This window comes from Polistes canadensis, unplaced genomic scaffold (assembly GCF_001313835.1).
Source record: "Polistes canadensis isolate GaletaPanama2010 unplaced genomic scaffold, ASM131383v1 scaffold_106, whole genome shotgun sequence".
NCBI classification, from domain to species: domain Eukaryota; kingdom Metazoa; phylum Arthropoda; class Insecta; order Hymenoptera; family Vespidae; genus Polistes; species Polistes canadensis.
Genome location: NW_014569653.1, coordinates 1 through 1,472, shown reverse-complemented (window position 1 = coordinate 1,472; position 1,472 = coordinate 1).

Genomic DNA, 1,472 nt, shown 5'->3' with positions numbered 1-1,472 from the left:
TGGTGGTAATGGTGGTGGTAGTGGTGTGGTAGTGGAGGAGGGCTCGGCACAGCCGCGTAAGAAGGATGGGGACCCTTTGGGGCTTCGCCTCCATTGCCGGATATCGAGAAACGTTCTGAGACTCTCGTTTACCTCGTAGGAGAGAAGCTAGAAGCATTAGAAGCAAACTTTCCCACACCGACTTACTTACTTACTCGCTCACTCATTCGCTTGCTTGCTTGCTTGTTCATTCACTCACTCACTCTCATCCTAACCTTCCTTCTCGAGCCTTTAACTATAATGCTTGATCGGTAAGAAGAACTTCCGCGTTTGCTTTGGCAAATTCGAAACTTCTCAATAATGAGTATAAACTTTGATGTAGATCATGATTATTATTATTATTATGGTTATTGCTATTATTATTATTATTATTATCATCATTATGAGTAATAGATCGAAAAGAACAATTAGGGTTCCAACGTTGTTGTTTTCATCGTTCGATGGTGTTCCCCTTTAGTTTTTTCTCATACAAACCTAGTCTTTCTGTCGACCCCCCGCCCCCTCCCCATTTCATACCAACATGGCGCGATCATTTCTCTTTTTCTTTCTTCCTTTCTGTTCCCTCACCTCCTCCTCCCCCTCTCTCTGTCTCTTTGTGCAAGCTCAAATTTGGCAACACCGCACCCATTCTCCCGAGTTCCGAAGCGTATACTTTGAAGTTTCTCGAAAAATCAACAAAATTATATATACTTAGGGTTTTTCTATTTTATTTCTAATTAACGACGACGACGACGTAGGAATAATAAATCCCGGTTTTGTTGATTCATTTCTTTAATCTCCTTTTTTTTATCTAACAAAATATTTTCGTTTGTTATAAGCGGAATATGACTCGACGGCCATCTTTAAATTTGTTGTTTCCCTTCTTTCTTCCATCTTTCTTTTATCGTTGTGCTTGCTTGTCGTCGTCGTCATTGTCGTTGTCGTTGTCGTTGTCGTTGTCGTCATTGTTGTTGTCGTTGTCGTTGTCGTTGTCGTTGTCGTTGTCATGTTATTCTACACAGAGAGTAATTTCAAATGAATTAGACGAAGATATTATTTGACTAAATAATGATTCTCTCTCAGGTTATTGCGTCGTTGCGCAACGAGCCTTAACCCTCGTCGAAGAAGAAGCACTTTGTGTTATTCTATCATTCTCTTTCTTTCTATCTTGTAATGAAAGACCGAAGCGCGTGCGATGACTCGTCGTTCTCTTCTTCTTCTTCTTCTTCTTCTTCACTCATAAGAGAGAGATTCCCTCCAACTGTGAATTTACCAACTCTCTGGTGTGGTGTCTTCTTGACGCCTTCCTTTCAAAAGACGTTAACGTCTTTCGTTATTATATATTTCTATTTCTCGAATATATTCTTCCTTAAAACGAGGAGACGAGGAAAATAATGATATATGTAATATGTTCGTATATATATATATATATATATATATATATATATATTATA